General features: G+C 39.9%; 1 protein-coding gene across 1 annotated transcript in view; it reads right to left on the bottom strand.

Moving 5' to 3' along the window:
* Window positions 1-27,332, bottom strand: part of LOC115893454 (oocyte-secreted protein 4A-like) — a 64,936-nt gene that overhangs the window by 30,884 nt on the left and 6,720 nt on the right. Inside the window, exon 2 of the mRNA XM_030917155.1 lies at window positions 18,744-18,846. The gene's annotated coding sequence lies outside the window, so the exon portion shown is untranslated. The remainder of the gene's footprint in view (window positions 1-18,743; window positions 18,847-27,332) is intronic.

Below are 27,332 nucleotides of genomic sequence, written 5' to 3'. Positions count from 1 at the left end.
TAGAATCAGGAATGACCACAGGGACTTCAACTCTACCTGAACTTTTACTTCTATTAGAAAATAAAATTTAAGCAAACATAGCAAATTATGGATTTAATAAAGCTGAAGACCGGGTCAGTGGATATTGATATGATTCCTTACAGTTACTTGCTTTTTTAAACTTAGTTATCCATTTTAAATAGTTCCTAATTAAAGAAAGCATAATGAATACACTAAGATTCTAACATGTACCCATGTCAGGTCTAGGTTGTCCTGTTGAACAGGTAACTTGACAAATATACACAAGCTTTCATTGCAATTCTGAAATCTTAACCTTAGAAATTGACAGCCCAGGCAGGAAGCAGTGGCTCACACCTGTAATACTAAAGCTTTGGGAAGCCAAGGTGGGAGGATTCCTTGAAGCCAAGAGTTGGAGACTAGCCTGTGCAACATAGCAAGTCTCTACAGAAAATTTTTTTTAAATTAGCAGTTCGCAGCTACAGTGAGCTATGATGGCACCACTGCACTCCAGCCTGGGTGACAAAGAAATAAATAAAACAAAAGAAAGAAAAAGAGAAAGAAAGAAGAGAAAGGAGAAAAGAAAAGAAGGAGAAAGATGAGAAAGAGAAGGGGAAAGAAGAGAAAAAGAGAAAGACAAGAGAAAGAAGAGAAAGAGGAAGGGAAGAGGAAGAAGGGAACAGGAAGAGGAAGAAAGAGAGAGAGAAAGAAAGAGAGAAGGAAGGAAGGAAGGAAGGAAGGAAGGAAGGAAGGAAGGAAGGAAGGAAGGAAAGAAGGAAGGAAAGAAAGAAAGAAAGAAAGAAAGAAAGAAAGAAAGAAAGAAAGAAAGAAAGAAAGAAAGAAAGAAAGAAGAAAAAGAAAGAAAGAGAAAAGAAAGAAAGAAAAAGAAAGAGAAAGAAAGAGAAAAGGAAAAGAAAAGAAAGAAAGGGAGAGAGAGAAAGAAAAGAAAAAGCATTCAGCACGGTGACTCATGCCTGTTATACCAGCACTTTGGGAGGCCGAGGTGGGCAGATCACTTGAGGCCACGAGTTTGAGACCAGCCTGGCCAATATGGTGAAACCCCATCTCCACTAAAAATACAAAAATTAGCCAGATGTGATGGTGCGCCTCTGTAATCCCAGCTACTCAGGAGGCTGAGGCACAAGAATTGCATGAACCCAGGAGGTGGAGGCTATAGTGAGCCCAGATTGTACCACTGCAATCCAGCCTGGGTGACAGCGAGACTCTTGTCTCAAAAAGAAAGAAAAAAATGATGAAAGGAAGGGAGTGAGGGAGAGAAGGAGGGGAAAGAGGGAGGGAAAAGGAAAGAGAGAGGGAGGGAGGGAAAAGAAAGGGAGGGAGGAGGGAACAAGAGAGAAGAAAAAGAAGAGAGAAAAAGGGAGGAGAGAAAGAAAGGAAAAGAGAGAGGCAGAAAAAGAGAAAGAGAAAGAGAGAAACTGACAGCCCGAGTTTATACTCAGGGCTACCAATCATTCTGGTTTGCTCCGGACAGGAGGTTTTTAGGGCTAATGCAGGAAAAGTACTGGAAAAACCTGGACCACTGCTCACCTCACTTAGGAGGCACTGACTGCTCCCTCTGAAATGAAAAGGATCTATGAAGGATAAGGTAAAGAAAGGCTAAGACTTTATAAGGCTTTCTTCGTGTATGTGACACACCACAGAGTCCTGAGTTCCTACCACCACCCACTCCTCTGCTTTCCAGGCCACTTGACACTCTTCATATTAAACCCACTTCAAGTATTTGAGCCCCAAGAATTGATATGGTGAGAATAAGATCAAAAGGAATGGGGAGTTGGAGAAAGAAGGTCTCAGGTTAGGGCGCATTCCCTAGTCTCAGTGCTGATATGCAAGAGAAAAACATGAGATCTCAAGATTGCACCCCTAAAAGAGGCACCACCCCTCCGTGTGTCCTTGGCTATTATTAAGATTCAACCAGACCAAAACTGTAAAGAATCCAAAGCCACGTCTTTCAGCCCTCTTTAAGAAACTTCTATTCCCCAAGTCATAAGTTATACCTGACCAGTCTCCAGCAGCAGGTCCATATCAAGGAATGGAGAAAAAAGAGCCCTTTTAACCCCAGAATGGTCTTCATTTGCCCAGATTGAAAACCAGATCTCACTCAGGAAACAGAAGTTGGGGAGAATAGATAGCTTTATATGCCAAAATACCTGAAGCCACACACAGGTGTGGGTAATTAACTACAACTTTGGCTAGCACACATGTGCCATAAATATAATTTTGTTTCATTTTCTAAGATGTCACACTTTTTACTCAGATGTCAAAAAACAAGAGCAAAAATGAAGCAAAATGTGCCGAGTATAATAGAAGGCTTCACTTGCTTTAGAGTCCAAAGCATCAGATATAGTTATTTTTATGCACTAAGGTTTACTTTATTAAAACTTCCTATCATCCTATAACGTCTGTCTCCACCTCTGAACACTAAAGATATAACTGTGTAATTTAATTGTTCTGTGCATCTCAGAAGGCAAAGCCCTGAGAACATGGGAATTGAAAGATTTCATCTACTTTCACGTGTTTTCACCAACCAATCTCTAAACAGTGGCACTCAAACTTAGTAGAGATCAGAATCACCGGGAGAGCTTATTGAAGCACAGCTGAGTCTCACTTAGTTTTCTGATTCACTGAGACTGGGCTAGGACCTGAGAATTGATGTTTCTCACAAGTTCCCAGGCCATGCTCATACTGACCACCCAGGGACCACACTTTGAGAATCCCTGGTCTACAGGGTTTTGCCTTCAGAGTACATGCTGTGTTGATGCCCATTAGCAGCAATGCTTGCTTCTCAAACGTTAAGGAGCACACACATCACCTGAGGCTCCCTTTACAATGCAGATTCTAATTCGGAATGTCTGGGGTGAAGGCTAAGATTCTGCATTTTAAGATTGCAGGATGTTGCTCTGGAGACTACGTTGTGAGTAGCAATGCCTGTAAATAGTTACTCACACTTAGATTCCTTTCTTCAAAACAGAAGATGCCAACTTAAAAATGACAAATTCAAAATCTCATTACCAAAACAAGCGTAAGTGAATGTTTGGTTCAAATATATTCTGATTTTTTTCACTAATAACCAGTTATTAGAGTTTAGCAACTGTGTCCTACGTTAATAGAACATGGAAAGTAGAAGGTTACCAAAAACAAATAGAAAAGACTATATAAAGGCATTTAACTATCCTTGATATTATGTGAATTTTATCATTAAATTTAGTCTGTTCTAAAAGTTCTAAAATGCCATTAAATGATGGGCTCTTCACAGGTTGGGACCATTCCGCTATATTTTTATGTGTCCTAAGTTTCACAAAATGGGTGCCCAATAAAAGATGGCAGGAGAAAGAAGAAAAAAATAGAATTAATTAGTTAGCATTTGTTCTTTTTAAAAGTTCGTTGTTTTTATTTTGTTTTTGTCTTTGTTTTTTTTGAAACTGGAGTTTAGTTCTCCAGGCTGGAATGCAATGGCACGATCTCAGCTCTCCGCACTCCCTGCCTCCTGAGTTCAAGCGATTCTCCTGCTTAGACTCCCAAGTAGCTAGGATTACAGGCGCCTGCCACTATGCCCAGCTAATTTTTGTATGTTTAGTAGAGATGCAGTTTCGCCAAGCTGGCCAGGCTGGTCTTGAACTCCTGACATCAAGTGATCCGCCCACCTCGGCCTCCCAAAGTGCTGGGATTACTGGTGTGAACCACTGCACCTGGCCTCTTTTTAAAAGTTTTTGAAATGTTTACATTTCACTTGTGTTAAAGATACAAATATATTTTAATTTTAATAATTATGCTTTTTAAATTTGATGTGTATTGAGATAAAAAGTACATTAAAACATCATTTCAGATATATTGCTATCTAGGTGGACAGTGCTAAGGTTCAGTCCAAATGAATGTCAAAACGTTGTCCACAGGTACCTAAGGATGCACAAGGCAATGTCTCCGACTTTCAGCCACCCAGTCTTAGCCTCCTACATCTGACAATCTGCAAAACTACTATTGTTATCAAATTGTCAATAAACTAGTAAAGAATAGGCGGTTTAAATCTTAAAATTACCTGGTTAAATCACTGGAAGAGCAATACTTTCAGGGTGAGGATGGAAGCATTGAAGAGGTGGTTGCTTACAGTTCTATTATCCTTTTTATTTCTACCCATGAGCCTTGTAAGGAACATGACTGTGCTTTGGTCAAGGACAGGCCAAGGTAGGATAGTAACATCCTTTGTGATTCAGCGAGTTTAGGGCACAGGCGTATAACTCCACTTGTTATCACAGACATGTAGCCATAACATGGGAAGACCACCACTTGACTCTAAGCCGCTATTGTCTGTAAAAGGTATAATTGCCCTGTTAACACTGTACATTTGCTTGCACTGGCACCCAGAGAAAGAGAGAACCAAAGCTGTCCATCTGGACAGAGGGAAGCCAGGACATAGCTCAGCTTGCTCGTGCCCAGAGAGAGAGAGAGAAAGCTGCTGACCCTGAAGGCAAGGGAAAGCCAGTCGCTCACCTTTGTGTGGAAGGCTCTGGACCAAGCAGCCGAGACAGGGCAGACAGTGTGAGAAAGTTCTTGATGAGAGCTGCTGTTAAATAAAATCATCTTTCACCTGCCTACGGCCCCCTTAAATGTTCTGCTCATTCACCCAATCCCTTCAGACCTCAACATGACATTTGGCATAGTTGTGAACCTGACAAGCCTCTATCTTCAGGCTTTCATCTTTTTTTATTTGTTTTATAATAAATCTATGATTGCTTTCATGTCCTAAAAAAAAAAAAAGTCTTCTTTTTAAAATAAACTTTTTTTAATGTTTTAAACTACATTTTAAATACTTACAAACACTAAATACATTAATATATATATGTTAGTGAAAAAATATTTCAATTTTTGGAGCAAAATGGTTAAACAAGAGGTAGCACAGGAAATAGCCGACAGTCATTATAGGATCTATCCCTCTTTTCCAACGTTGAAATGCTAGAAATCTCCAGATTTATTGGGCGGTGGTGATTATCTGATATAAAAACCAAATTGAAGGTTTCCATTGTTCTCAGTATGTCTTCTTTTTGTTGTCTCTATTTAAGATATATAACCTGATGTTTTGATATAAATATACGTAGCAAAATGATTACTACAAGCAAATTGACATAACTGTCACCTTCCATAGTTACCTCGTCTGTCAGGAGGGCACCTAAAATCTTACCTCTTAGAAAATTTTTAGTACATATACAATATTATTAATTATACTCCTCACTCTATACGTTGGATCTCTAGACTTACTCATCTTACGTAATGGCAAGTTTGTAGCCTTTGACCTACTTCTCCCCATTTCCTCTCCCACCAGCCTTTTTATAGCTATTTACTGCTATTTGCTTTATTCTGACTACAATAAATATTCATGCATTGTTTTCAGTTATTGTATCACTTCCATTTTCAACAACATACTAGAGTCTAACCCTCAACTTCTTTTTCCAGTGTACATTTTTTTTCTTTTTACTTTTTTTTAAAGTGAGGCATCATTTACAAAGAATAAAATTCACTCTTTTTAAGTACACAGTTCCATGAATCTTGAAAAATATACAGTCATGTAACCACTGCAATAATCAAGATATAGAACATTTCCTTCACCCCAAAATGTACCCACCTGCTTCTTTGTAGTCACCTGTTCTCTAATCCCCAGCCCCAAGCAAGTGCATGTTTTCTGTGTCTATAATTTTATCTTTTCCAAAATGTCATTGAAGTTAGATCATATAATGTGTAGACTTTGTATCTGACTTCCTTAGGTTTCATAATGCTTTTGAGATTCATTCAAGTTGTTAGGGGTAACTATAGGTTGTTCTTCATTATCATAGAGTATTTCATTGTGTGGCTATACCACAAGTTGTTTAATCTCTTATAAGTTTATAGTCATTTAGACTGTTTCCATTTTTTGGCTCTTACGAATAAGGCTGCTATAAACATTTGTGTATATGTAGATCCTTATATAGACATATGTTTTTATTTCTCTTAGGTAAATATTCAGGAGTGGAATTGCTGGGTTGTATATACTTAATTTTAGTAGTTGCTAATCTGTTTTCTAAAGTGACTGCGTCATTTTGGAATCTTACCAGAAACATGGCAATTTCCAGTTGCTTTTTATCATTACCAGCACTTGGTGTTGTGGGCCATTTTAAGTTTTGCCATTCTAGGAGGTGTGTAGTGGTCTCCGTTTGTGGTTTAGATTTTCCTAATAATTAGTGATATTGTACAACTCTTCATATGATTCTTTGCTATATGTATATCCTTTTTTTTTTTTTTTTTTTTTTTTTTTTTTTTTGAGACGGAGTCTCCCTCTGTTGCCCAGGCTGAAGTGTAATGGTGTCATCTTGGCTAACTGCAACCTCTGCCTCCTAGATTAAAGTGATTCTCCTGCCTCAGTCTCCCAAGGAGCTGGGATTACAGGTGCCCGCCACCACACCTGGCTAATTTTTGTATTTTTAGTAGAAACAGCGTTTTACCATGTTGGCCAGGCTAACCTCAAACTCCTCACCTCAGGTGATCCACCTGCCTAGGCCTCCCAAAGTGCTGAGATTACACGCATGAGCCACCGTGCCTGGCCTGCCATGTGTACATCCTTTTAAGGAAGTATCTATTCAAACATTTTATTTTTATTGAGTTATTTTTCGTCTTCTTGAGTTGTACCTCATGAATTTTGTTTTGTATGGAAATGTCCTTTTAGAAGAACCTTGGCTAGTTATCTTGAGTAAAGACACTCATTCAGAATCTGATTATTTCCTTATAATTAGACTAAAACCTTTTTGACAAGAATACATGAAGTTAAAAATGTTATCATCTTAAGAACATTTCTATAGCTTTTCCATTGCCTAGTTTTTTCTTTTTTATGTTTTAGAGCTTTTTATATATTAAGGAGATTATCCTTTTATCTGTGATATTAGATGCAAATATTTTCCTCCTAGGCAGTCATTTGTCTTTTGATTTTGTTTGTGGTATTTTTGCCATCAAAATTTGTTTAATTTTTGCTTCAGATTCTATTTGGTCACATTTCACTTATTGCTTCTGGAATTCGAGTCATAATTACAACAGACTCGCTTATACCCATTTAATATAATAATGAATACAAGCAGGCTAAATACACTTTGAGCATTTTACTTTGACTGGAGTATGACCAGTACAGGGCTGGTAATTCACTATTAACTGTGTCATTTGTTTGTCTCTATCCAGTGGGATCCCCAGACACCTAACTGATTCAAATTCACTAAATGGCTAACAACACTAAAATATGGCAGCTATGTACCCCTTAACACTTGTATTCAGACAGAAAAAATAAGAAAGAATCCTCTCACTAGTTAAGGTGTCCAGTGGTCTGGCCTACAGAAGTGTCTCCCTGACTAAGGGAAACAGGATATTTCAGTCTCACTCTCAATAATCTCTGGACCAGGGCTCAACAAGCCTTCCCTTTCAGAGGCTGAAGATCCTGAGTAATTCTCCTATATGCATCTGCATTCTCTTTTCTTGCCTTGGGTTTAGAGAATTACACTTCTATTTTGCCAAATTTTTTTCTTTTTTTTTTTTTACAAAAAGAATTATTACTCTAGGAAAATTTTAAGGATATGTGACTAGTTATAGCAGAGGGTCCCAAACATTCACATAGTTCTCTTAATGATAGAGTAACTTTTGTTTTTTGTTTGTTTGTTTTTTATGGCATCCTTTCATCAAAAGAAATACATAACAGCTTCATTTATTGTTACATCAAAATAACTTAAGTATTTTTGTACTGACAACTTAGTAGCCATTTGAAAACACTGAAACATATACATTGGAAGAAAATATTTTTATTGTATTATTTAAATAACCACAATTACTGATAATATATGTATGACTGTTTGACACTGCACAGCGTCTCAGCTCTTGCAATCAGATTGGGCATCACCGTCTTCATTTCTTGTTCCACATGGATCTTCCCACGGTGACTGCCCTGGTATTTCGTCACAGCAACCACTAAATCCCAAGCTGCACAAAGTTGTGGACTAATAGAAAATAATGTAGTGCCACCAAAGGTTGGGACTGTGGACTACCTTGAGCTGGTCATTTGCATCATGTCTGACAGTTGTCAAGTATCACTCACTGTTTCCCTGAAATTTTTAAAATATCCGCTGGTACCGCTGTGCGTTCACTGCAGTGCCTCTGAGATCTTCAGCACAGAGAATACAAACTGTGGTGATAAGATTCGTGTTTTTATAGACAAATGTGACCTATTAATGACCTCTTTAATGGAACAGTAAATTCTCACAAACAGGTATTTTACTAAATGAATGAAAATAACCACGTGTGGTATACTTTGTTTTCTATTCTCTTCTCACTAATTTATTAATTCAATTATCCAATAGATATCTATTAAGCAAATGATATGTCAGGGGCATGTCTCAAATAAATGAAAATTTATTTTCACACAAAAACCTGTACACCAATGTTCCTAGCAGTTGTATTCATAGTCGCAAAATACTGGAAACAATCTAGATAACCACTTTTTCTTGAATGAATGGCTAAACGAACTATAGAAATCTATACCATGGGATACTATTTAGCAAGAAAAAGAGCAAATTATTGCTTCATTGAAACATTCTGAATGAATCTCCATGGAGTTATGCTGAGTGAAAAGAGCCAATCCCAAAAGGTAATATGCTATATTATTCCATTTATACAACACCCTTGAAATGGAAAAGTGGAAACAGAGAGTAAATTAGTGGTTACCAGGGTTTAAAAGGGGATGGGGACAGGAGGGAAGTAGATGTAGCTCTTAAAAGGTCATTATTATGGATCACTGTGGTGATGGAAATGTTCCGTGTCTTGACTATATCAATGGCAATATCTTGGTTGTGATATTGTGTTTTAGTTTTGCAAGATGTTACCACTGGGGAAAATTGGGTGAAAAGTACATAGAATCTCTTTGTGTTGTTCCTTACAACTGTGTATGAATTTACAATTACCTCTAAATGATTTTTAATGTAACAAAAACTACCTAAAAACTAACCAATGACTACTTTAATAAATTAAGTAGATAAGACCATTTTCAATGACCCGTAAATCAAACCCATAAAGAAAAAACAACCCAGGGATCGGTCTGCCTTTGTGAAAAGGATCTGTGCTACAAAAAAAAAAAAAAACTAGCTGAGCAAAAACAAAAGACAAAAAAAATTCAAATTTAAATAAATAGGTATCATTTCCACCCTTCTGAGGAAAAATGTTTAAGAGATTTGTTAACATTCAGTCATGACGGTTTTCTTAGAAAAGAAATAATATCAGTTACTTCCTATGATGAAGTAAATTGATATATTTCCAGGGACAATTTAGCAATAAATACTGTTTTAATATGTTTATTCTTTGTCACAATTCCTAATATATTATTTTGTCCCATAGAAATACTGATATGAGATTGCAACAGTTTATCTTAAAAGATATCAATTACTGTACTCTTTGCAATATTAGCAAAGTAGAATCAAGTCAACAATCCACCATCTGATATGAGTTAAATCAATTGTGGTATATCAATACAATGCACTGATAGTCAGCAATTAAAATAACAAAGTAAATCTATATACCTACAGTATATATATATAACATATATGCCTATCACACATACCTATAGTATACGTATATATACAGTACACATACACAGATTTATACAAAGTTTTCTATAGTATGTATATACATTCCTTAGCAAGAGCTATGGTGTTAATTTTATATATATTATATATAGTATATAATTTATTATATAATTATTATATATAATATATTGAATATTAATATATTATTATTCAATAATATATTGAATATATGGCCCACCCATGGGCCAATTGACATATACTTCCTCCCCTCTGAGGCCCATAAAAGCCCTGGGTTCAGCCATAGCTGAGCAGACACAGGATGATCAGCTGCAGAGAGGAGCTACCCCCACTGCTGAGAGCTTCAGAGACCTGCAAGATACAATATAATTAATACAATACAAGATAGAATATAATTAATATATATTAGTTTATATAACTTCTTTATAAATTTTATATTAATTTTATATAATGCATACATATGCTGTGAAAAACTTTAGAAAAATTAATCACAATGGCTATCACCAAGGAATGTATTAGATGAGACTTTAATTTTTTATGTTTAACATTTTTGTCTTGTTTGCATTTTATATTATTTCATGAATTTTCTTAAAGCCACCTGTCTTCAATAGTACTTCCCCTGCCCCCAACTTCTGACTGAAATATACTTAAAACTTAGGTACTGGATTTGCTTCACCTGATATAACTTTTAAGTCATTTTATAAAATTAAGGACATTTTCAGATCTACTTATCTGATGCTTTTTAACTATTTCTGAAATGACAAAAGATAACATAGTATAGGGTTATAGCTGAAGCAGCATGCTTAAAATATAGTTTTATTCTAATTATTCATAGGCATCGCCCTTTCCTTTCTACAATGGCATCCTTTTTATTTACATTTTAAATACCATTTTAAATTGTCCAAATAAGTCATTACATAATTCTCTTAATAGACTGTCTGGGAAATTTTGCCATATCCATTCTTTGACTATCTTGTGGTACAATTGATGGTGGCAGCCACTCCAGTTTGTCTGCTATTATCCCAGCAGCAGCAAGGAGGCGCCACCGGGGCTTCATGCTACACAGCAGGCAGGAGCCCTGCCCTCCTGGGTGGGGCTGCAACTGCCCAAACTGTGGCTGCAGACTCAGGTATCCCTGCACTCAGGCCCCCCACTCTGCTCTCACAGGCTTGGAAATGCTGGCCCCTGCTGTCTGGCTTCTCCCTGCTGTTGGCATCTGCTCCAATCTGGGAGCAAAGTCAGGCCAAGCCCAGGTACCATGAACAGTGGGAGGCAGACAGAATTCCAAGTGAAAGGGAGTGAGTTTCTGGTAAGGTACCTCCTTCGGATCAGGGAGGACCTGAAGGCTGGGGGCCAGGCTGCTAGTCCCACAGACCCAAGTGGGAACTGTTACCTTTTCCAAGCCCACCCATGGCCACCCCTGGGCCAATTGACATATACTTCCTCCCCTCTGAGGCCCATAAAAGCCCTGGGTTCAGCCATAGCTGAGCAGACACAGGATGATCAGCTGCAGAGAGGAGCTACCCTCTCTGCTGAGAGCTTCAGAGACCTGCAGAGACAACCAAACGACCTATCTGTGGAGAGGAGCTACCCTCTCCAGGACCTCCTCTCTGCTGAGAGCAGCAGATGTCCAGAGGACTAGCTGCAGAGAGGAGCTCCCTCTCTGCTGAAAGCTGAACACTCCACAGACAACCTGCCTGCCTACAGAGGGGTGCTACCTACTGCCAGTCTCCACTGAACTGTTCTAACACTAAATAAAGCCCCTGTTGGTCTTCTTCACCCTTCACTTGTCTGCGAACCTCATTCTTCCTGGACATAGGACAAGAACTCAGGCAAAGGCACCACCAGCCACAGAAATTTCCAGAAAGAAAATTGACACCCCAAAGATCCCAAAACACAGTGACAGCATATTCTTGAGCTTGTACAAATCTCAGTATATAAAAAGGAACACTACTGGAGAAATAAATATATTCATAGGAATCAACTTAAAGGAAATTTAAGCTTTTTTTCATAGATTAGGAATTTTGAGAATCTTCAGATTAAACAGACTCTCCAGGAGATACACATTGTTCACACGGAAGCATCCATCAGTGCTTCGCACACCACAGTGTCTCTGGAATATGTAAAATCTTTTTAGAAAAGAAAAAGAAATCTAAGGGTTAGACTTGAGGAGGACATTCAGAAATGACTTAAGTGAATGGGACACTTCAAGGATGATTTTTGCAAACTGAAAAGTAGTCAAGGTTGGGCCTCATGGCCCTGTTGGCTTCTCCTTTCCAGGTTGATAATATTAGGTAAATTCTGCAGCTACTGGTGCAGCTCCTACTAGCATTCTAAATAAGTTCTTAATCTTACATGCACATACGCACACACATGTGTGGGGGTGTGTGCGGGGTGTTTATGTAAGATTAATATATATTATTATTATATAGATAGATACAATATAATTCAGAGACTGTAAAAAATGGCTTTAGCAGTGGGTAGTGAAGTACAAATACATCATCAGGTCAAAGTTTTGTGGCATCTCTAAATGAGCTTATATAGTATTAAAAATTGGCCAGCAGATGACATCTATTTAAGCATTTCAAAAGTGCTTAAATGACAGTTCTATGGACACTACGTAATGCTTTGTTGTGTTCCCTTTATAACACTATGGTTTCCTTACCAAAGTGATCGAGAAAAGGTTAGGGGGTGGAGTTGACAATATGTGAAAGATTTTCTCTCTTGTCGCTGAATGAGATTAATTGAATACATCTGAATGTGGCACTGGCTCTAAAACCACTTCAGGCTTCCTAGCACCTTCCAACTGCTGTTGCCTCAGGAGGTCTTAGCCCATGATCCAGCATAAGGAAGACCCTGGCAGTATTAGGAGGACTGCTATTTCTACTTGTTTCCTTGACTTGGATGTGTTCTGGGCAGGGTATAAGAGTGGACCTTGACTTACGGTGCCTTGAAGTGGTAGTTTCTCAGTGACCATGAGTCATGGGGCTTGTAGTTGCTAGAACCTGATGGCTCCATCCTAAAGGTTTGGCACTCAATAATTCTTCTTACTCCCATGCTTTTTTCCCCCTTTGGGTCCAGCTAATACCATTCAGTGAAAGAGGGTGTTCCACTCAAGTTTCTCTTACTTTCTCTGAGGTTTCTCAGAATTAGTATTTCCTCTTCTCCTCCTACTTTTTCCTACTTGTCAGCTACTAGAATTTCCTACCAAGTCATCCTTGGACTATCTGCTCTTCCACATGACACTCTCTTACCATTGCTGGTATCTCAACCACACATTCTTAACTGGCCTCCCTTATCCAATTGCCTCTCTTCCCCTCCAAAACATCATTGCATATTTTTTTAAGATACAACTCTGACCAAACCCTATCTTGACACCAATTTCCATCGCTGCTTAAGGATTACGCATCAGATGAGCTACTTAGTCATTTTCAGGAAGCTGGGACTAATTATTCCATAGGTTGTCTTCCACTTGAGAAAATAATTATTTATTTACTTTTAAACGAAATAGCCAGGTACCTTTTCACAATCCCTTTTTAGTGGGCACTCTCTTCATTTTTAACTTTATATGAGACAATGTTTATGAGTAAAGTTTATTTTATCTCATTAGATGTCTATCATTACTGTCTATAATTTAGTAAAAGTTGGATTAAGTGTCAAAGGCTGAGCTCTGAAGAATTCTAATGTTAGGGGTCAGGGAGATGAAGAGGAACCAGCGAACACTAACAAGAAGTTGGTGACATTATACTGGAGGAAATGAAGAAAGTGTGACAGCCTGGAAGTCAAGATAAAATACTAGCAGTGAAAATAGACAAGTGCTACTGACAGATGAAGCAAGATGAGGACTGCAAAGCAATCCCTGGACTTAGCAAATGTGGAGGGTAATTGGTGAAACAATGTGGAGAGCAATTGGTGATTTTCATAAAAAACAGTTTGGGTGCAGGGTGGGAGTGAAAGTCCAATTGAAATGAGTTTAAGAGAGAAGGGGAAGAAAGGAATTGGAAAGAACATCAGCAACATTCAGAGTAGTGTAGCTATAACAGCAGGAAAGAAAATACTATGACAGCTACAGAGAGAAGTAGGCATAAGAGATAAAATTGCAAAGGGGAAAGAATCAAATGAGGCTGGTAAAATACTGACATACCCTAACTTTGAGGCTTGGTGGTAAGTATATGGGGATTCAATACATAAATGTAGGCTGTTATAAGGTTGAAAATGTCCATAATAAAACAAAAATGTAAGAGTTACCCATTTCAAAGTTGCTAAAGGGTGACACACATCATATGAAAGAGCAAAGACTCTATAAGCTAGGCCAAAGTTTCCAACTTAGAACTGGCACATACCTATCGCATTTGCAAGGCAGAACCCCCTTGGGGTATATTTACGAAGGCTTGGAGTCATAGGCAACCAAACGCTACCTCTCTCTCTAACCCGTCCCCCTGCGTTAAGAAACCTGAGCAATCTTTCTTCTTTTAGAGCCCAAGTAAGAGCTCACTCTCTCTCTCTCTACCCATTCTCCCTCCTCTTCCTCTGCCTCTCCAAACAGATCTGCCTGGTGGGAACTTTTAGGTTGGGAGGTTGGTATGAAATAGAAATTTATATGCTCATAAAAAACTTTTATCAGTTTAGTTACTGTGCCTGATTCTAATGGAGTGATACTTTGGTTACCCATTTGCTAGTGTTTCTCCTGTACTCAGTTCCCAGTGCTGAGGCAAGAATTCGACCTTTCTGGAGCCACAACTCTAACACTCACAAGTTCCCACCTGAAACCTGCAGTCCTTCTTAAAAGTGACTTTGTACATCTGAAGATTGGAAATAATACCACCTTCACTACATACTGCAGCTCTGTGCCAAAGGTGGTATTTCTGCTAGAGAAGATACCCCAAACTCAAGGACATAGTATGCAACTGCTGCTCTGGATCTGGTCAATCAGAAACTGTTTGCATCTGCTTGGAACAGGCAACACTATACAGGTATAGTGTTATCTCAAAGCTATATTAAGACCCCTACCCCCTCCCATAATACATTCCAAAGAGACATGGGCCATGTGAACGTATCAAGGAGTATCATAGTGGCACACTATACTGACAATATTGTACTAACTGAGCTGGATAAACAAGAAGTAGCCAGTACACTGGAAGAATTGGTAAGACACCTGAGCTCCAAAGAGAGGAGATAAACCCTATAAAGTTTCAGAGGCCCAAACATGATTGAAATTTTTGTGTCCAGTGGTCTGGAACATGCTGGGACATTTTCTGTAAAGAACAAATAATTGTGTCTTGCATCTCCCACCATGAAGATGAAAGCATAACCCTTGTTAATAACCATCAGGGAGCATCCACCATGGAAGAATTTCTAAACATATAGGTGGACAAAATGACTTGGCCAGTTGACATTGGCCAGTTTCTGTCATTAGCCACTCCACTCTTAGCACAAGAACCTGAACAGAATAGCTGTGGTGCCAAAGATGGAGACTATATCTGGCTCAATAGCATGGGTTCTGACTTAACAAAACTAATCGAGCTACTGCTGCTACCAAATGTACAACCTGACAATAACCCTAAGTCCCTGAGACCACATATCACTGGAAGAGACCAATCAGCAACTTGGTGACAATTTGACCACATCATATGCCTACCAGGTATAGGTTTGCCTGCAGGGCCTTAGTCAACACTACTACCCAAGGGCTTAGAATATTTAATTCACCACGAGCATGGATCCCAGATAACATCAGGCCAGATCAAAGGACTCATTTATAACAAGAAGTGCAGGGCAGGACACATGATCAAGAGTTCCATGGCTCGTATCATAAACCATACCCTCCAGAAGCTGCCCACCTGATGGAGAAATGCAATGCCTATACAAGGTGCAACTAAAGTGCCAGCACAAAGACAATTTTCCTGCTGCAAACAAGAAATATGAAAAGATTCCAGAGCTTTTTTAAAAAAGACACTGATATGGCTTGGATTTGTGTCCCCTCCCAAACTCATGTCAAATTATAATCCCCAGTGCTGGAGTAGGGGCCTGGTGGGAGGTGATTGGATCATGGTAATGGATTTCCCCCTTGCCGCTCTCATGATAGTGAGTGAGTTCTCACAAGATCTGGTTGTTTAAAGGTATGTAGCACCTCCCCCTTCGCTCTTTCTTTCTCCTGCTCCACCATGTAAGACATGCTTGCTTCCCCTTCGCCTTCTGCCATGATTGTAAGTTTCCTGAGGCCTCCCAGTCATGTTTCCTGTACTGCCTGCAGAACTTCTTTTCTTTGTAAGTAACCCAGTTTCTGATATGTATTTACAGCAGTGTGAGAATAGACTAATACAGACACATTACAACTGGAGAGTAATAAGAACAGTAGACAAGGCCGGGCGCGGTGGCTCAAGCCTGTAATCCCAGCACTTTGGGAGGCCGAGACGGGCGGATCACGAGGTCAGGAGATCGAGACCATCCTGGCTAATACGGTGAAACCCCCGTCTCTACTAAAGAATACAAAAAACTAGCCGGGCGATGAGGCAGGCGCCTGTAGTCTCAGCTACTTGGGAGGCTGAGGCAGGAGAATGGCGTGAACCTGGGAGGCGGAGCTTGCAGTGAGCTGAGATCCGGCCACCACACTCCAGCCCGGGCGACAGAGCCAGACTCCGTCTCAAAAAAAAAAAAAAACAGTAGACAAAAATTCAAGTTCAAAATGCTGACTTAAAAAAATAACAATCTAGGATTCAATATCCAGGGAAAATTACCACAATTTCTAGTGAATGTAAACAGAATAAAAAAGAATAGTCATATGACCACCTCAGTAGACGCCTTTTCCCAAAGGCATCATAAGATACCCAGTCGTTTTTGGAGAAGGTGTCCCTAGCTGTCAATGTCCTGTTTCCATACTCAGGACCTATCAACCCTTTATTCCTTCATGAAGCTATTACCTTTTAGACGAACATTTTCTCCAAGATAGCACAGGCTTGTTAAGAAACTGCAGTTTCCCAGATCACATATTTCTATGGAACTAGATTTTAAGTATGTGATATTTGTTACTAACATTTTACTATCTTACAGCATTTCTGCACATGAAAAGTTTAACTTAATTTTGTTCTAATAAGTATTATTTTGATTAAACATATGTAAAACTTTTTAAAGTATCTCAACCTGTCAATCCTATTTTTTCAAGTATTAAAATCATTACTTTTTTTGACTTTTTCTTTGATTAATGTATAGTTAATCCAAGTTTACAAATGGTATCTTCCCTACTCATTTGATGCCACTTAATGTCAATATCCTTAGATATTTTAAGTATAGTTACATATTTAATATATCTGATTCTCTCAAATGTTTCAAATTTCTAACAAAGCAGACTTGCTAATTAGAATAAACTCTCCCAATGACTTAAATCACACTCATAAATACAAACTGAAACTTAGATATTTAGTAGCTCAAATCCCCTTAAGGCATCTTAAGTCATAGCACCCATAAAGCAGCATAATGATTGGAAAATGTTTCACCACATCCCTATGAACACAATATGCACACTTTATACCTATTTTTTTCCACATGTTCCTGGGGTTACAAGTTTACTTAACCAAACAAGGAAAGCAAAATCATCACCTAAGTTCCAGCTGAGGTTACATTGTCAGAAACCAGGACTGGCAGTCAAAGAAAGAAGAATGCAGCAGAGGGCACCAGGGGAAGGAAGAAAGTCCGTGAAAGATGCAAAACAGAGATGCAATTCCTTTATTGCATATAGAGATTACTAAACAAAGCTCTTTTCAAAAGATGCAGTGCAGGAATCTAGGCGTTATTTTAATTGTAAAACTGATTTTATGGTCACAAGACCACCTATGTGGAAATGAAAAAAAATGCCTTTTCAACATCCTCACCATCTAAAAGGTAAAGTACAGTATCTACAACCACTGTGTGAGCATTCAGCCAGCACACAGGCCTGAGATTCTATCAGTAGCAAAATCAGCACTTCTGATTTGATGCCCAAATTCACCCTAGTTCCATTATGACTGGGGGTATATAAAATGCCATTAATACAGAACTAAAAATTAAAATTACAAATAAGTGTTATATGGGTTTTAGGCTAGTTGAGATGCTAGTGACCTGGAACTGACCCAGAGACCAAAACATAATTATAGGGATTTAGCAGCAGCAGCCTTTTCCATTTATTATTTCCCTAATACTCATATGGAGCTGTCATGCCATCCCCCATCTCCAACACCCACATGCTAACTTAGGATAATGGATAGTGGCAGAGACCTTGTTGTCTCCTAAAGTGCTGTGGTTAGTGGAGAGTCCAGGCCTCAAAATAGCTTTGCCGTCATACCATATCATTATAATTTCTTACTAGATAGAAAGAGTTGGTTTAAACAGGACAGTCTTAGGCTTTGCCTAAAAGTTTAGTTACTAGAACACAAGAAAGTTAATGTAGATCTTTCTCGATCCAGCTTTTCCTAGTGGCTGTTAGCCAGAAAAATATAGGCTGAACAAACATTTTAACTTTTTCTTTCTCTTTCCTTTATCTATCTGATGTGCCAATTCAGTCTTGCCTAAAAAATAATAACTGCTCATCCTAGATCTGACTCATGGATGAGTCAAAATAAACTTGCTAGTTTTAAGAGACACTCACAGAGACTTGGATTGTGGCATTGCCAATTTTTTTACTTGTTATTATTCTTCTAGTGTTTAAACATGAAGCTATGTTAGAACAGAAAGAATTCAAAGCTTGAGTGTCATTTCTGGCTTTTTGAGTTCATATCTTCTAAAAAATGGGCCTCTATAAGTTTCAAAGGATAAAGTGGGTAGTGGTATTGTATAAAGAGCTCTACCAGCCAGGCAGAGTGGCTCACACCTGTAATCCCAGCACTTTAGGAGGCCAAGGTGGACGGATCATGAGGTCAGGAGTTCAAGACCAGCCTGACCAACATGATGAAACCCCGTCTCTACTAAAAATACAAAAAGTAGCCAGGCATAGTGGTGCATGCCTATCCCAGCTACTTGGGAGGCTGAGGCAGGAGACTCGCTTGAACCTGGGAGATGGAGGTTGCAGTGAGCTGAAATCAGGCCTCTGCACTCCAGCCTGGGTGACAGAACAAGACCCTGTAGCCAAAAAAAAAAAAAAAAAAAAAAAAAAAAGAGCTCTACCTTCCATGCTGTTACTGCACATCTATCCAAACAGGATGTCATGAGCTGCCTTCCCTGCAGATGGCACTGTTTAATGGGTTTAGAGGAAGGAATCCACAGGGCCCTTAGGAGAGAGAGAGAAAAAAAAAGTCTGGGGTGAATTTTTATTCACTCGTCTAACAAATATTTGAGCATCTCCTCCCATTTTTCATTGAATCTAAGGTTTAACTATACCACTATTTTTCATACAAAGATTAAGGAAACTTTCTATCTTTAAGATTAAAGGAGCTACTAATGAATCAGGCACACTTTACTACTTAGTCTTCGAATCATTTTATAAAAATTGAAAGAGCTCTTATGGACATTTTTAATCATATCACTCTTGTGCCGCATACAAAAGCAAGTATAAACAAAATTTATTGGTTAAAGTAATCCTAAAATCTTTTTACAGTGAGTCTCACTCTTCTAAATCACTTCTTGGATCACAGTCATCAATGTTCCTGTTTCCCCACAAATGTATCTCTCTTTGAGCCATCACCACCATTGGTGATGCAATATCTCTTAAAAGAATGCTTCATTCTTATCTCCAGGTTGTATGCCAACTGGTGGTACTTATTTCTCAAATTTTCATGCCAGCACTCTCTGACCTTACCAAGAGGTGCCAACAGAAAGTTTCAGACCAAGTTCTCCATGTGCAAACGATGACAGCTACAGCATTCCTGTCCACTGACCAATCATTATATATAGCTGATTACAAACTTTCTAGAATTCTGATTTTTTTTACTGTGTAAACAACTGCCCATGTTAGAATAAATGAAATATATCATGTGCCAGTTCTGTTCTATGCACTGGAAATCTCATGTAGGTGACATTATAATGAAAGAATACAGACAATAAAAAATAAGCAAATTATATATCACATTAGATGGTGATAAATACTATGAATAAGGCAGGTAAAAAGTTTAATGTAGTACAGGGGATGGGATTTTAAGTAATTTTTGAGTAAGGGAAGGCCTCATTTAAGCAGAGTTCTTTAGTTGTCAAGGGAACTGATCATAGAGGAAAAGGGTTTGGTTGTGTCCCCACCCAGATCTCATCTTGAACTGTAATTCCCACAATTGCCACACGTTGTGGGAGGAACCTGGTGAGAGGTAAGTGAATCATGGGGGCAGGTCTTTCCTGTGCTGTTCTCATGATAGTGAATAAGTCTCACGAGATTTGATGGTTTTAAAACTGGGAGTTTCCCTGCACAAGCTCTCTTCTCTTGCCTGCCACCATGTGAGACCTGCCTTTTACCTTCCACAAAGATTGCGAGGCCTCCCCAGCCATGTAAAACTGTAAGTCTATTAAACCTCTTTCTTTTGTACATTATACCCAGTCTTGGGGCATGTCTTTATCAGCAGCATGAAAATGGACTAATATAGTAAACTGGTACCAGTAGAGTGGGGCACTGCTGAAAAGATACCTGAAAACTTGGAAGCAACTTTGGAACTGAGCAACAGGCAGAGGTTGGAACAATTTGGAGGGCTTAGAAGAAGACAGGAGAATGTGGGAACGTTTGGAACTCCCTAGAGACTTGCTAAATGGCTGTGACCAAAATACTGATAATGATATGGACAAGGAATTCCAGGCTGAGGTGATCTCAGATGGAGATGAGGAACTTGTTGAGAACTGAAGCAAAGGTGACTCTTAACATTTTAACAAAGAGACTGGCAGCATTTCGCCCCTGCCCTAGAGATTTGTGGGACTTTGAACTTGAAAGAGATGATTTAGGGTATCTGGCAGAAGAAATTTCTAAGCAGCAAAGCATTCAAGAGATGACTTGCATACTATTAAAGGCAATCAGTTTTATAATGGAAGCACAGCATAAAAGTTCGGAAAATTTGCAGCTTTACAATGTGATAGAAAAGAAAATCCCATTTTCTGAGGAGAAATTCAAGTTGGCTGCAGAAATATGTATAATTAATGAGGAGCCAAATGTTAATCCCCAAGACAATGGGGAAAATGTCTCCAGGGCACATCAGAGGTCTTCACGGCAGCCCCTCCCATCACAGGCCCTGTGGCCTAGGAGGAAAAAGTGGTTTTGTGGGTTGGGGTCCCAGGGTCCCCATGCTGTGTGCAATGTAGAGACTTGGTGCCCTGCATCCCAGCCACTCCAGCCATGGCTGAATGCAGAGTTTGGGCATGGCTTCAGACGATGCAAGCCCCAAGCCTTGGCAGCTTCCGTGTAGTGTTGAGCCTGTGAGTGCACAGAAGTCAAGAACTGCGATTTGGAAACTTCCACCTAGATTTCAGAAAATGTATGGAAACACCTAGTTACCCAGGCAGAAGTTTGCCCCAGGGGCAGGGCCTTCATAGAGAACATCTGCTAGGGCAGTGCAGAAGGGAAACGTGGGGTCAGAGTGTAAGAAATCAAACATATATCTCAGTCCTGGGCCCAGTACAAACACATTCCTCCATATATCTCAGTCCTGGGCCCAGTATAAACATTCCTCCATTTGTCTCAACTTCCTGGGCCCAGTGCAAACATTCCTCCATTTGTCTCAACTTTAGAAAAACACCACCTGGAGAGTCCCCGATAAGGTCACAACCGTTTGTGGAGTGGTTTTACTGAAAGCGCGGGAACCAATAAAAAAACTGCTAAATGTATAACTTAAAATGTTAACCAATTGTAATGCTGTAACCCAAAGAATTCCCTTGTTTCTCTGTAACCTTATATATCCTGTTTACATCGGGCTATAAAAAGCGAGCACATGCATCGTTCGGGGCCCTCTTGTATGCTGTGGAGCAGAGGGACCAAGTTCGAACTTGCAGTAAAGATCCTTGCCACTTGGCTTTGACTCTGGACTCTGGTGGTCTTCTTCGGGGAATAAACGGTCTGGGCATAACAAGAGCCCCCACACAGTCCCTACTGGGGCACCACCTAGTGGAGCTGTGAGAAGGCGGCCACAGTCCTCCAGACCCCAGAATGTTAGATCCACCAACAGCTTGCACTGTGTACCTGGAAAAGCCACACTCAACGCCAGCCCATGAAGGCAGCCAGGAGGTAGGCTGTACCCTGCAAAGCCACAGAGGCACAGTTGCCCAACACTGTAGGAGCCCACCTCTTGCATCAGTGTGACCTGGATGTGAGACACAGAGTCAAAGGAGATCATTTTGGAGCTTTAAGATTTGACTGCCCTGCTGGATTCTGGACTTGCATGGGGCCTATAGCTCCTTGGTTTTGGCCAATTTCTCCCATTTGGAATGGCTGTATTTACCCAATACCTGTACCCCCATTGTATGTAGGAAGTAACTAACTTGCTTTAGATTTTACAGGCTTATAGGCACAAGGGGCTTGCCTTGTCTCAAATGAGACTTTGGACTGTGGACTTTTGAGTTAATACTGAAATGAGATAAGACTTTGGGGGACTGTAGGGAAGGCATGATTGATTTTGAAATGTGAGGACATGAGATTTGGGAGGGACCAGGGGTGGAATGATATGGTTTGGCTGTGTCCCCACCCAAATCTCATCTTGAATTGTAACCCCTACAATTCCCAAGTGTCATGGGAGGAACCTGGTGGGAGGTAAGTGAATCATGGGGGAGGGTCTTTCCCATGCTGTTCTCATTATAGTAAATAAGGCTCATGAGATCTGATGGTTTTAGAAACAGCAGTTTCCCACACAAACTCTCTTGTCTGCTGCCATGTGAGACGTGCCTTTCACATTCTGCCATGATTGTGAGGCCTCCCCACACACGTGGAACTGTCATTCTATTAAACCTCTTTCTTTTGTAAATTGCCCAGTCTCAGGTATGTATTTATTAGCAGCATGAAAACAGAGTAATCCAGAGGGCCAAGGAGAATTCCAGGCAGAAGGAATATCAGACGCAAAGGCCTTAAGGCAGGAGCATGCATTCAGTGAATGGCAGGAACATCAGGTAGCTAAAGCTGAATTAGGAGGATGGAGCAGCAAAGTAGATAAGGGCTGGCATTTTCTAGCCCTCTTCCCTGGGAGACAAGACAAACAGAGTGCTAGGGCCTTAAGGGCCATAATAAAGACTATATGACTTTTACTGTGAGCCAGATAGATACAATGAGGGGTCTTCTGCAGAGGATGCCACGATCTAACTTGGTGTTATAGACTGAATTGGGTCTCCCAAAAAGATATATTGAAGACCTAACCCCTAGTACTTTAGTATATGACCATGTTTGGAAATAGGGTCATTGCCTATGTGGTTAGTTAAGATGAGGTCATGCAGGAGTAGGGTGGGCCCTTAATCCAATGTAACTGATGCCCTTATAAGAAGAAGGAAAACAGCCACGTGAAGACACAGACACACAAAGGAAAGCACCATGTGGTAAGAGGCAGAGATTGCAGTGATATGGCTGCAGAGTAAGGAAACCAAGGATTGGCAGACACCATTGGAAATTAGGAAGAAGCAAGAAAGGACTCTACAAAGATTCTCAGGGGAAGCATGGTCCTGCTGACACCTTTATTTTGAACTTCTAGCCTTCAGAACTGTGAAAGAATAAATTTCTATTGTTTTAAGTCCCCCAATTTGTGGTGCTTTGTTACAGCAGTTTTGGAAAATAAATACACTGGGTATTAACAGAATGGCTCTGGCTGCTGTCTTGAGAATATTTAATAGATTCTCAAGGACCAAGGGAAAAACACCAGTTAGGCGGCAGCTGCAATTATCTAACTGAGAAATACAGCAGCCTGTCTCATGTTAGTAGTGGTAGAAGGCACCGAACTTTCTTACAGACTGAATATGGTGTAGAGATGAACACAGCTGCCATGTACTGAGATACAGGAGGGGAGCCCGGAGGGGAACAGGCTGGGGTTGGGGACAAAATTATAAATTCAGTTCTGAACTTTTTTTTTTTTTTTTTTTTTTGAGACAGAGTCTCGCTCTGACGCCAGGCTGAAGTGCAGTGGCATGATTTCTGTTCTCTGCAACCTCCGCCTCCTGGCTTCAAGCGATTCTCCTGCCTCAGCCTCCTGAGTAGCTGGGACTACAGGCGTGCGCCACCACACCCAGTTAATTTTTGCGTTTTTAGTAGAGACAGGGTTTCACCATGTTGACTGGGATTGTCTTGATCTCTTGACCTTGAGTGATCTGCCCACCTTGGCCTCCCAAAGTGCTGGGATTACAGGCATGAGCCACCATGCTCGACCTCAGTTCTCAACTTCTTAAGATACCTGCTACTTCTCAGTGGAGATGCCGATTAGGCAATTCTTTTAGAGTTTATCCTATTATTTCTCCTGGTTCTACAACCTGAGTTTTCTGGGGTTTTTGTTGTTGTTGTTGTTGTTGTTGTTGTTGTTGTTGTTCTCTGCTTTTTATGGCCTGTAAGTATTCTCTGCCACCACTCAAACTAGATGCCCCACTGACCACACTTTGAGGATCACTAGCAATAGGATCACAAAATCACAATTGTGGGCCAGGCACTAGGCAAATGTGTCATTGTTATTGACAAGGTGTACCATTGTCAAAAGCTAAAGGTGCCTGGCAAGGTGGCTCATGCTTGTAATCCCAGCATTTTGGGAGACCAAGGCAGGTGGATCACCTGAGACAGGAGTTCGAGACCAGCCTGGCCAACATGGTGAAACCTTGTCTCTACTAAAAGTACAAAAAAATTAGTCAGGTGTGGTGGCAGGCACCTGTGGTCCCAGCCACTCAGGAGGCTGAGGCAGAAGAATCGCTTGAACCCAGGAGGTAGAGGTTGCAGTGAGCCGAGATCGCACCACTGCACTCCAGGCAGGGCATGACAGAACAAGACTCTATCTCAAAAAAAAAAAAAGAAAAAAAAAGTAAGCTAAAGGAGAATGGCCTGTCTTTGTGCCACTGCCACCTCCAGCCCTCTCTGCACTGCCTACTAAGCAAGTCTCATCTCAAGGCAGCTCCTCCTTTTCTCCATGATCCCACCATACTCTTTATCTTGCACCATCTCACATACATCCCCACCTCGGGTCTCCTGTACCTTCTGTTCCCACTGCCTGGCACTTCCCTCCCATTCATTCCCCTGCACATCAACCAACTCAACTCCTACTTTTGCTGAAGATCTTAACTCATCATTTCCCAAGGAGAATGGTCCTTCCAGAGTGGGTCAAGCCTCCTGCTGAGGTATCCACATTTCCCTGTACTCTGATCCTTAGCAGTTTACATATGGAGGATTCAATTAATGTCTGTCTCCCCCACTAGACTGCAAACTCCCCTAAGACAGGAGCCACACCCTTTTGAATTCCAAGCACTGAGCACGGTACCTGACATGTCACGAGTACTCAAGTATTTTCTGAATGAGTGTGAGAGTAAAAAAAGGAATTAATGAATCCTCCAATTAGTCCATGGCAGCCTCCCAAAAAAATAATTCTCCAGGTTTGAAGGAAGGGTTGAAAACACGCTAATGGCACCTGAGTTCTCTCTTTAGCCAGAGTTTCTTTAGCTACCTGAGAGAGATCACTCACACTTCACCAGATCACAAAATAATGTGACAGACTTAGAGGAACAGTCAGACCTTTGGTGTCAAAGGGAGAAAGATTTAAAGTAGAAGTTTGATCAGAGCATTAAAATGGAAAACCAAGGAAAGGAGATGGGCTGAGAAGATAGTTCAAAAGAATTCAGGAAGGTGTTAAAAAGGAGGATGAGGCATAAACCAAATAGAGTGATGAACTTGAAAAAAACACCATTTTCCAAAGACATTAACCAGTTAACTGGTCAGACTGAGACCCTCTGGCCTTGGGTATTAGCAACAAATGATCCTGTCAATAACACCAGACTAGAAACCCCATCCCTTGGCAGTCATGCAATCAAACCACCATAAACCCAAGTTTCTCACCTATCTGACAATAGCCCAGAAGTAGTAAAAAACAAGGAAAGATAAAGAATCCACCCTTTTAACGGCATAGGGGCTTCATCTTGCTAAAGCTCACAGCAAGGACTGTTCAGGAAACAGAAGGAGGTTAAGATTTGGGATGCCTCACATGATTTGATGCCTGTCACATTGCTCAAGTATAAGAAATTACCTCCTACAACAAGCATACACCAAAAGAAAACTTTTCCACCACTATCACTTAGCCTCTAGAAAATAACATTTTATGACAACTTTGGTACTAAAAAGTAAATGTGTGTCCCATACAATCAAATAGCTGCTTTCGGTGCCCATGAACCCCAAGGCTTCTCGGGGACTTTTGAAATACCTGAGAGGATGTCATGCACAGGTCAACTGACTCACAGGGCCCTTTGTGGGATCAGTTTAGGGATGCAATAGAGCATCTGGCTGTTCCAGATATGTCTATTACTATAAAAAATTATTTGGCCTCATTCTTTTAAATGTCAGACAGACATTGAATTATCTCAAATATCATAAGTTGATGGCTTTCTGTGACTAAACTCTGTCACCCAGTGATTGAAGGGATTAGATACTGAAATCAGATGACTCTGGAGACTTCTTTGTTACATGTTTTCCTACTCATTGCAAATGATGCAACACCTTATATGAGGAAGCTTCAAGCCAGAATGGCATAGGGGGAGGCTCTTCTGGAAGTTTCCATAGGTGAACTCCCTGGAGTGTCTGGAACTACTTACACGAATATATCAGGCAATGGTAGGGCAAAGCAAGGAAGCATGTTCTACTTCTACACATGGCCAATTTCTTAAAAGAGTAAAGGGTTAACAAGTAGTAAGATACAACATGAATGGTTGGCAAAGATTAATGTTTTGTGTTAGATGTACTTTGAAGAACCATCATAGACTCACAAAGCTCCTTAGAGAAATAGAAACTTCAAGGCAGACAATAAAGCTAATACTCCCAGAGTCTGCCTGAGTGTGAGGGGAAGTTCAGGGCTTAGCAACCAAAATAGCTGTCGTGCAGTCAGCAACTATTTTGGAACTAGTGTGCAAAACAGAAGTAACATGTGTTGAGCAGCTACCATATGACAGTCATTTTGCTTCATTTATTTTATTATCAAAGATCAAATATTGATGACTCTTTCCTATTACTATTGCTTTTTAAATGTTTTAATAACCAACATTAAAAAGCAGGAAATTTTATAACAAACTTCTGCATTCTTCTGAAAATTAGAAGATGTACATTTGTGCTTTGGCTAAATATGGACTGTACCCTCAAAAAAATGGTTTAGGCTTTCCAAACTACCTCAGTTTTCATCATTTTTCTTTTTTTTTATGTTACCTATCTAGACACTATTTCTGAAATTTTTATTCTTTTATAACCCTATCTTTCAAAAATGGAAGATATGTACATAAATGTATAAGATATAGATAACTTCCCATGGATGGGACCAATCCAGGGGGGCAGGGGATCAACAGAAGTGCTTTTCTTCTCTCTTTAGAACTTTTTATATATATATTTACTTTTTTCTGTTTCAAGGTCCTCTGTAATATATCAGCTCATTTTGAGAGATCTCATTTATCAGTGGTTCTTGGGTTTTCAGGCACTTTATGCAAATGTTGCAGGCTCCTTAAACCAAATATCTTTTAAACTACATACAAAAATATCTGCAAAGGCATTTTTGTAGGAATTCTAGCAGTAACCACATATTGAAGTAAAAATCTAATACAGAACACAGCTTGGCAGAGACAAAATAATCCATGCTTACCATAAGC

This window comes from Rhinopithecus roxellana, chromosome 15 (genome assembly GCF_007565055.1).
Source record: "Rhinopithecus roxellana isolate Shanxi Qingling chromosome 15, ASM756505v1, whole genome shotgun sequence".
Lineage (NCBI taxonomy): Eukaryota > Metazoa > Chordata > Mammalia > Primates > Cercopithecidae > Rhinopithecus > Rhinopithecus roxellana.
Note: the sequence above shows the minus strand (reverse complement) of the source record. Positions and strands in the feature narration are given on the sequence as shown.